We start from the raw sequence: 10,244 nt of genomic DNA on the forward strand, positions 1-10,244 counted from the left end.
AACGGACTGGGCTACGCTTGTTTGGAAAGATACATACTTGTCATAAGTAGGTTTTAGGTTATTTTCTTGGAATGTATGACATCCCAGCTCATACCAATAACGAAATTAATTCGGAAAAAAATCACGAAACCTATACGTGTTTTTCAGCTGTCGTTGGGGGGCAACACATCGTAAAATTGACGACCTCTCCATTTGCCCCCCAAATATTATTTTAGATTTAATTCCCTTGTTGGTTATACCTTATTCCTGATGACATCCCCCCCGCCCTGATTAAAAAACAGATAAATTTTTATAATAAAGACATATACATAATAGAAGTACTTTTATTAGATATAGAAATTCCCTTTTTCCCTGAAGGTATAAATATGATTTGCATATCCCTGTGTATAAATATGATTACTAGTAGGACACCTACAGAGGTATATACACTTGTCACATGGGTGTGGGTGTATTCAAACTAAATATTTATATATATATATAAATATGATTACTAGTAGGACACCTACAGAGGTATATACACTTGTCACATGGGTGTGGGTGTATTCAAACTAAATATTTATATATATATATAAATATGATTACTAGTAGGACACCTACAGAGGTATATACACTTGTCACATGGGTGTGGGTGTATTCAAACTAAATATTTATATACAGAGTGAGTCAAATAAAACTGAGTTTACTGAGAAACAACCAGAAGGAGTACAGAAAAAATAATTATATGTCCTTGTTCTCTGTACAAAGGCACATCAAACTTGCAAAAGGTGTTTTTCATTATCTCTAAAAATGCGGCCTCTATGATAGGTGTATGGTGTCAAAAAATGCCTTGTGTGAAAAATGTTGATCAAGAAAAATTAAAATAACTCATCTATTTTGTATAAAAAAATCTTAAAATTTCAATATTTATTTAGAAAAAGGTCAAAGAAAAGTACTTTAATGAGTTTTAAAGGTGAAATGCTTTTTGGCTCCTTACAAAAGCATTTTTAGAATACTGCAATTTGTCATTTTTTCATATTTCTTGACTGTGATGCATGTGGTTTAAAAGAATCTTCTATAATAACGTAGCTTATAGTAAAAAGAAAAAAACCTTTTTATTTGACAAAAAAATCTCTTAAGATAAAAAAGTTATAAAGGTTTGAATTTTTAAGATAAAAATGCCTTTTAGAAGCCCTACCCTATTTAAATGAAGTTATTATGATGAATTATAACACACAAGTATAATTTGTCAAAAGGGGGGCGGAGAATTTAGAGATTAAATCCGGTCATAGTCCAAATATAGAGGAAATTTGGGGGGAGGGGGGAGAAATTTAGGTAAGAAGATGAAATATTTCCGGTCATGAGCTGGTTTTCCGGTCATGAACTGGTTTTCGGTCATGGGTTGGTTAAATCTTAACAATAGATTTTCATTTACCTTAGTTTTAATTATACCTTCAAGCTATCAAGTCATTACAATGGTTCGTGCACAGTTTTCTCCTGAACAAAGGACTAAACTTATGCTTGACTATTCTAATTTAAGTGTGTTTAAAAAAAAACTTTTGGCCAGAGCTTAACCAGTGGTATATGGAAGCATTTCCTATGTCTCGTCTGCCTACAAAGAACACAGTGAGAAATCTTATGAAAAAACAATTGTCAAAGTTTACAATGCACAATTGTAACAGTAAAGATTCTCCAGGCAACACTCATAGTGGCCGCACATGCACGGTTGTCACAGAAAGAAATAAGCGCAGGGTTAAAAGGATTATGGATAGAGATTCTGCAAAGAATTTAGGCCGTATTGGACGAGACCAATCACCAATCAACTCAGGCCGACGAAATAAACTTGGTATTAGTCAGACCAGCTGGCGTAGAATATCTGCCGAGTTGAAATATCATCCGTACAAGGCTGTCAGGCGCCAGAGACTATTGGATACAGATCTTCCCAGGCGAATCAACTTTTGTAACTGGGTTTCTAGACAAAGAGTGCGTGAAATGAAGAATATCCTATTTTCGGACGAGGCCTCTTTTAATTTGAAAGGTCATGTTAACTTACAGAATGTGCGAATGTGTGCTGAAGTAGGGAAGGGGCGACCAGAAAACCTTGCACATGAAAATTTTGTGTCGGAGAAGCTGCTTGTTTTTTGTGGAATCAAAGCATCTGGCTTATTTGGTCTCAAATTTTACCGCAATGAGACAATGAATGCAGCAAAATATAAGTCACTTCTCCAATACCATGTGTTGCCTGAAGTCAGGGCAAATAATGGTGGCAACCTAGACAACCTTACCTGGACACAGGACGGAGCTCCATGCCACACAGAAAGAAGAAACATTGCTTATCTTCACCGTTAGTTTGATGGCCGACTGATAAGCAAGGGAGCTGAAAGAGAATGGCCACCAAGATCACCAGATTTAAATCCCTGTGACTTCTTTCTGTGGGGTTATTTAAAATCTCGGGTTTATTATCCTAAACCTAACAATCTGGATGAACTGCAGGCAGCTATTCAACGTGAGGTTAGGCAGATGGATCCTGACATGTGTTGTAGAGCAGTTTTAGATATCAGAAAACGTGCAGATCTATGCTTAAATAATGATGGAAAGTGCTTTGAAACATAGTCTTTGATTACAACAAAACGTTTGATTTATAATGTGATAATTTAATTTAAATAAATTGTATTTTTAAGATGTTAAATATTTACAATCTATTGAATAAAAATTTTAATAATCAAAAAATATGTTTGTTTATCTTTTTAGAATGGTAGACATTTTTTATTTTAAATAAATCTACCTAAAAAGTACAAAATAATGGCCGAAAAAGTCATCACACACACTTTTTGAAATCTTTATGCTCTAAAAAGCGCGGTTGTTTTCAGAGATATTCAAAAACACCTTTTCTATGTTTAATGTATATTTTTATAGAGAACAAGAACCTATAATTGTTTTTTCCATATTCCATATTGGTTGTATCAGAAAATCGGAAAACTCAGTTTTTTCTGACTCACCCTGTATATATATAAATATGATTACTAGTAGGACACCTACAGAGGTATATACACTTGTCACATGGGTGTGGGTGTATTCAAACTAAATATTCATACATCTCTATATATTTATACTAGTGGTCACGCCCCTGGAGACCTCTAAAGCACTTGAAAAAGGGAATTATTAAAGATTAAAAAGTAAAAACAAATTTGTTTGGTTGGAGGGTGGGGGGAGAATTATTTCTAGGGGAAATTTCTCTTGGGATGGTTGTGGTAACCTCTGACAAAATAGTTATAAACCTTTACGGGACCTATGAGAAGGTTCCCTTTAAAGAAGTACAATAACTGTTCAGCGAGATCCTTCGGTAATGATAAGCCCAGTTCACAAAAGCTAAACAGTCGACTGATAGAAATTTTCAGTCAACCTTTTTTGAGGTCAACCTTTTTTCAGTCGTACTTTTGAAAATATACGTAGGAAAAAAAATATTTAATGTTCCTTTTTCCCTGAAAAAACAGCTGGAGGTTAGGTCTTTTACAAATTTAGGCTGACGTTCTTATAATCCCCAAAAATATTTTAAATTATATTTAATTTTTCTAGCAAATTTTTAAAATGACATTTACAATCTTACAGTACCTATAATATAATTAATTATTGAAATGAAAATTAAATATTTGTGTTGTTATATTTTTTATAAAAATTGTGTAATGTTGAAGAAACATCTCTCAATTTAATAACCTAATCTACAGCTGATAATAAAAAATAAGTCCAACCAAAAAACAAAATGGCCAGACAATAACAAATAATTTTTCGTAATCTTTATAAAAATAATACATTGTTGCAATATGTATGTTACATAAATGCATTATCATATTGAATTTTATTTGTGAATTTTTTTAATATTACAACATAAACGTTTGCTTAAAGTTAATCAAAATCAAGCGAGGCGGGCGGAGAAGACGTTGTTTTGGAATAAAAAGGTTACGCACTTGCAAGTGTGTGTGTGTGTATGTGTGTGTGTGTGTGTGTGTGTATGAAGTGAAGTGACCCATAATTCCAATTACCACCAACTATTAACGTTAAAGATATATATTGCGTAATGAATAAGGCATAATAATTTATCTTTGGGTGTTATATCCCTGTTTTGTTTCGTCGATATACTAAACAGTTTGGATCTTTTCAGATTTTACTAAAGATGGGATGCAATTTTTTTTGAGTGACGGCGGATTGGTTTTCTACGCTGTTTTACTAACAGGTATTACATTATTTTTCATTTAAACTACAATAGAACCCACATGTTAAAAATTATTTACAAAACTTAAATCCGACGCAATAAAGAAGTAAAAAGGCCTTTTGTTGTTGGATTAATGGTATCTGTTATAAATAGTTCAGTTCAACAATTACAAAGTTTTAATTATACAGCAATAGGAACCATTTTTAACATCTTTAGTTATGACGCGGTGTTAAGCTGAGATTCGATCCTATCACCTCCCTGACGACGAGCGGATGCGTATCGTTTTTAGCCATGGTCGTGGATATATAAACTGGATTTTATGAAGAGGGATTCATAAGTTTGATAGTTACTTCGCCCCTAGCATCATGGCGAGGCAAGAATAATAGTCAAATCTTACACAAGACATTTATAAAGCTTCCATGTAAAGTAAAATTATTAGGATTGATATGTTCTGAGATCATTAGCTTCAGACAAAAAAATCTTTATAAAATAGGACTATTTGATTCAACTCTATGTTATGCAGCTTCCATGAAAAGTAAAACTAATTTGGAGCAACAATTTATACAATCTTTAACTAAGACCTTAGCCTCTAATTTCCGAGTTAAATGTCATTAGATTTCTTACAGATTTAATTGCCTTATTTGGCAATTGAAAATTGTATTCTTATGCTTAACATTTAGAGAGAAAAAATGAACAAGATACTTTTAATTAGAATAAACCTTAACTGGAAATATCACAATCTTTCAGTACACGCAGACAGACAGACATCCTGTTACTGATATAAGGATTATTCATAGTGTTGTTTATGATTTTTAAAAATTTAGGTTAATGGAAAGCAGACTGACTTGAAGCACGTCAATACAACAACACCTTTCACCAACGAAATAAAACAACGAAGAATTTCTCTGCCAACTACATCCTATATATATCAAGGTAAATATACGCAGCTTACCTTTCAATGATAAGAATCAACTCTCTTATTTTAAGGTCTTAAATATTACAGTCTCTACACAGTTTAAGTCATATAAAATATCTACATGCAGATATTGATTGTCTTAAATCCTATATCACTTTATACGGAGAGGTTGCTCATGAGAAATGCACAAATGTTAAAATGAATAGGTATTTTTTAAAACTATCAAAAAGGGACAATACACGGATAAGAGAAAATCGTATTTTGGATTGAAGGCTATTAAAAAACCATTAAGTTAGAAAAACTTCCTTTTATTGTAGAAATGTCCCCTCCTTTCTTAAAGTGTGGCTTTTATCAGCATATCCACTAGTTTTCTAAAGCAGTAGTGGCCATATGACAGATAAAATGAATTTTGCAGTACCTTCGCTACTAAAAGAAATGGTTAGACTTAGAATCTACTATTTAATTAAGTATTATTTTTTTCAGGAAACAATGACGTTGTTTAGCCGTATGGAAGAAAAAAATCATTTAAATATTAAGATTTTAAGATTTCTAAATTATACCTAAATGATTTGTAACAAAATAAAATAAGATATTTCTATATTTTTTATTAATTCAATGGTTAAGTGTGTGAAGCTACTCTTTAATTCCATATGTACGTTTAATAAACCAATGAATCAAAATTCAGTAAAAGTCCCCAAAGTTATTAAGCCAACTAAAACAGGGACTAGTGTATTAATCTCTATATTTATATTGTATTATTTGGCTTTGTTGCTTGTTAATCTGGTAAGCCGAGCGTTCTCGGCCCACGGGGTAACGAGTTCGGATTCAACGAGCCCTAGCCTTTAAGTATTCTACCAAACAAACAAGCAGGATTCAATCATACAGAAATTATATATTTAAACTGAATAATATTTACAAGTTATGTTTACTATATATATACAACAAAATATGACAATGGTTAGGTTTGAAGGGGGTGTGGGGCGCTAGGGCTTAGCGCCCGACGGTAGACAGGCTGTGGGGGCAGCGGTGGTAAAAGGGGAGGCAACGCCTCCCGATTATATAAGCGCGTGAGGGACTCGTGATAGTTGCATGTTTGAGTCCCCTCCCCACATTTAGGCAGGCTAGTTTGACCGCTGGGTGCGGGGTCAACAGCGGTCATGAGATGGATGGTGATATAATAGGATTAGTGCGGGGGGTTTGTTATCATAAGTCACAGCGAAGCAACTCTGTAAACGGCCTGTCCGTCTGGGTGTCGTATTACCACAACCTCCCCTTCAAGGGTTGCGTGGCTCCTGAGCCACCAGGCCTTGAACCTGGGGATACGACAGCCTATGCCTGCGCCGGACAGGCAGTTCTTGGGGCACAGCTCGATGGAGGACAGCTCGGGCTACACAGGCTCCCTGGGACACTCGTTGCTCGGTCTGACTGTGGTTGGTGATCAGCATTGTCAGCTCCTGGTTGGCTTCTAGGCGTGGGTTGGCGACGGCCAAGCCTCGCCGCTGGAAATTTTGCCTCGTCTGCAGGATCAGTTCTGTCGCGGCTGGTAGCTGGACACGGAGGCCTAGGCAGACTCTGGTGGTTCCTAGGGGTGAAATGGTGATGGCAAAGGGTGCATAGAACTCCATGGGGGCGCCTGCTTGATTCAGGTTGCTTGGTCTCCTAGCTCCTACCCGGATGGGGATGGCTGTCATCAGCAGGGGGCACATGGCTTCTTCTTCTTCTTCTGGGGCGGCCTCTTCCATCGCAGTGGCTGGCTCTTCTCCTACAGGCTCGCTGCTGGCTGGCAGGTTCTCCATGTCCGCGTCAGGGTTCCAGATGGCATCTCTGAGTGGCTCTGGAGCGGGCGGCGGCGGCGGTGGTTCGTTGGGCTGCTCCTGCAGGTTCTCCTCCACTGGGTCACGATCTTGGCCGCTAGGCTGTGGGGCGGCTGCGGCTGGCTGGTGCACTGGGAGCTCTCCTGGGTTGCTAGCTGCGGGCGCCGCCGCTCCAACTGGCAGCTCGGTGGCATCCTCGTCGCCGTCCATGTCAACTTGGATGTCTTCTGGGATCTGGTGGGCAGTCACATCTCCAGTGTATTTGCGCAGTCGGCCTACATGCGCGGTAACTTCTGAGATCCTGGCTACGGGAGAGGCAGGTTTAATGACATAATGGACTTCTGTAGCTTTCCTCACTACTTTCCAGGGGCCAGTCCATCTCTTGGTAATCTTGGCTGCCTTCCCTGGCACCAGGCGGGGGGCCAGGTACCAGACCAAGTCTCCAACCTCATACTTGGCCGTGCCTTCGTAAGCTGCCGCGCTTCTCCTGATGGCTCCCTCCTCCTTCTGCTGGATGGCATCATACACTGCATAGTAGCGCTGCAAGAGAGCTTGGACGTTGGCTGGAACTGAAGCATATTCGGTCTCTGGCAGCCGTAGCACCATGTCCACCGGAAGTTTGGCCTCTCTCCCAAAGAAGGCCAGGAACGGGGTCACGCCAGTGGATCTGCAGGCCTTGGTGTTGTAGGCAAAGGCGATGGCAGGCAGGTGTGGCTCCCAGTTGTTATCGTCTCTGTCTAGGAACAGGCGCATGCCTGTGTTGAGCGTCCTATGAAACCTCTCCACTCGGTTGGACTGCGGGTTGTAGGGTGGTGGATGTGTCAGGCCAATCTCAAGCCTGGAGGCCAGTTCCTGGAATACCTGGCCGGTAAATTCCATTCCATTGTCGGAATGGATCTTCAGGGGGCATCCGAACGTGGCCAGGTGGCGGTGCAACAGGGCTTCAGCCACCGTGAGGGTGCGCTTGTTGGGGATGGCGTAGAGGCTGACAAACCGGCTGAATCCATCTTGGCAGGTGAGGATGTAGCGGTTCCCAGCTGGGGTCTCTGGCAGTGGCCCCACCAGGTCGATGAATAGGACTTGCTGTGGATACCCCTGGCGGGAGGGCACGTGGATCCCCTGCTTCAGCCTCTCCTCGGTAACTTTCTGGACACACTCAGGGCAGGTTTGTACCATCAGGCGGACGTCACGGGCCAGGTTGGGCCACCAGAAGTGCATGGCAACGCGGGCGATAGTTGCGTCCATCCCAAAGTGCCCAGCCATGGGGGTCCCATGGGCTAGAAAGAACGCGTCCTGCTGGAGGGCCGAAGGCAGCAGGTATCTTGTCCTCTCTCCTGTCAGAGTCTGGTCAGTGGTGGTGAGGCAGCCGTGCTCGTCAAGCCCCAGGGCTGGGAAGCGGCTGGCGTACTGCTGCTCGTCTCGTTCCTTGCCACGCAGCTCAGCCTTGGTTGGGGCTTTGCCATCAGCCACCCATTGGCGGACACGGAGCAGGAGGGGGTCCTGTGTCTGGGCCTCCAATACTCTAGCTGAATCCAGTCGGGCGGCAGGAGGCCGGCTAGCTGCGGCCTCCCCTAGCTGGCAAAGGTTGTGGATATACTCAGCCTGCTCTGCTAATTCTTCGGCGCTAGCCGTTGGCATGTTGTCATCTTCCCGGCGGCTGAGGGCGTCGGCGTTGGTATTCTGGGTGCCAGGCCTGTGGCAGACGGTAAAGTCTAAGGCCGCTAGCTCCTCCTGCCAGCGGGCCACCATCCCTGTGGATGTGTTCAGTGATTTCATCTGTAGCAAGGCAGAGGAATCAGTGTTGATCTGGAAGCTGCGGTAGGACAAGATGCCGTGGAATTTTCGGATCCCATACATGATGGCGGCCATCTCTCCCTTCCAGGACGGGTAGCGCGTCTCAGGGTCGGTTGTCTTGCGCCCCACGGCGGCAATCAGCCTCTCCTTGCCCTCCTGGCATTGACTCAGTATGGCAGAGATGGCGCGGCTGCTGAAATCTGTGGTGAGCTGGAACACCGCTGGCAAATCAAACCTGGGCGGCGCTCGGATGGGGGCCTTGCGGAACTTGTCCTTGAGTTGCAGCAGCTGGGCTTCCATCTCAGGCGTCCAGGTTAGGGCCTTGGCCGTCTTCTGCCGATTCATCTCGTAGGTGAGGTCTGCATACTCTGGGATGAACAGGCGGTAGTATCCAAAGAACCCCAGCAACGCCAGCAAATCCTTGGGGGTGCTAGGGGCTGGCCAGTCCAAGATACGGTCAATATAGTCCTCTTGCATGGCTATCCCCTCACGGCTGAGGGTGTGGCCCAGGTAATCCACCTTGGATCGGAACAACTTGGTCTTGGCTGGCTTGAGGCGGATCCCTCCCCTACGGTGGGCTTCCAAGACCTCTCGGAGCCTGGCCAGGTGGGCCCAGGTATCCTGGTGGAAGGTCAGGACGTCGTCAAGGTATGACTGGAGGTTGGCTGTGCCTAGTGGGTTTAGGACCCCTGCAACAAACCTGGAATAGACAGACGGTGCCGTAGCCAGGCCAAAGGGCATCCTTTTCCATTGATACAAGCCCCTGGGGGTGGTGAAGGCGGTGCAGGGCCGGCTGTCCTCGGACACACGGATGGTGTAGTATGCGGCCACCGCGTCTAGAGCACTGTAGACACGGTGCCCGCCAGCTCGTTCCACCAACTGCTGGATCCTAGGCAGGGGGTAGCTGTCCAGCTCCAGACACTTGTTGAGGGCTCTGTAGTCAACGGCCCAGCGGGTGCTCCCGTCCTTCTTCTTGATGGGCACCAGGGGGCTGCTCCAGGCGGAGTCTGACGGCTCTATAACTCCCTCCTGTAGCCAGGTGTCCAGTTGTTTCTCCAGTTCAGCCTCTTGCCGAGGGTTCAGATCCCAAAATCTCTGGCGGATCGGCTGGGTCCCTGGCTTGAGGCGCAGCTGCAACTCAACCACATCTGTGCAGCCGGGGGTAGAATTGGAGAAGACGTCCCTGTACTCTGACAACATAGTCCAGACCTCCTTCTTGAGCAAGGGTCCTTGCGTAGGAACTCATTGTCTTCCATCTCCAGGGCCTCCCACAACTCCTGCATGTCTATAGGCTCAGCAGGTTCTTGGAACGAGTGGAGACGCGGGGGAGGCGTATCAGAGACCTCTAAAATGTCAGGTTTGACCAGCTCCCCTGCCACTGGGAGGCCAGCATCCAGCAAGAGGGGCACCTCCCCCTCATTGACCACCAGTACTCTAAACACAGTGGCAGAGCCAGGCCTGTGGGCATACAGGCCCTCTGGAATAACAAGATCCTCCCCAAACCTCTGTTCTGGGGCAGCTAGTTGAATGGCAT

General features: G+C 43.3%; 1 long non-coding RNA gene across 1 annotated transcript; it reads left to right on the forward strand.

Moving 5' to 3' along the window:
• Positions 1-4,016: 4,016 nt before the first annotated feature.
• Positions 4,017-5,700, forward strand: LOC145329708 (uncharacterized). The gene is made up of 3 exons (XR_013883058.1): positions 4,017-4,207; positions 5,011-5,119; positions 5,586-5,700. It is a non-coding gene; the product is annotated as an uncharacterized LOC145329708 (long non-coding RNA).
• Positions 5,701-10,244: the final 4,544 nt, after the last annotated feature.

This window comes from Acartia tonsa, chromosome 10 (genome assembly GCF_053477335.1).
Source record: "Acartia tonsa isolate MP-2025a chromosome 10, ASM5347733v1, whole genome shotgun sequence".
Taxonomy (NCBI): Eukaryota; Metazoa; Arthropoda; class Copepoda; order Calanoida; family Acartiidae; genus Acartia; species Acartia tonsa.